A 284-nucleotide genomic window follows, 5' to 3' on the forward strand; every position below is an offset into this window, starting at 1 on the left:
ACTGACAATAACAACCTGAGTCTGTCAGTGGCAGAAACTACTACTGTTAGTGGAACAAACAACAACTACTGTTAGTGGATGGACATCGATTCTGTCCAGTTTTAAGTGTGTTTACGATTATCTGCTAGATAAAATTATTGGTTTTGTCAATGACGTCTGGTGTACTTTAGCCCCAATGAACAATACTTTTATGTTTTAGTTGTTTATGATGTGAAGAATTTGTCCCAGAGGATTAATGTTCGATTACGTTGAGATCGTTTTCAGGAATATTTTCTATCTAACTC

The sequence above is a fragment of the Morone saxatilis genome, unplaced genomic scaffold (genome assembly GCF_004916995.1).
Source record: "Morone saxatilis isolate NCDOM2014 unplaced genomic scaffold, NCSU_SB_2.0 Contig11, whole genome shotgun sequence".
In the NCBI taxonomy this organism is placed as follows: domain Eukaryota; kingdom Metazoa; phylum Chordata; class Actinopteri; family Moronidae; genus Morone; species Morone saxatilis.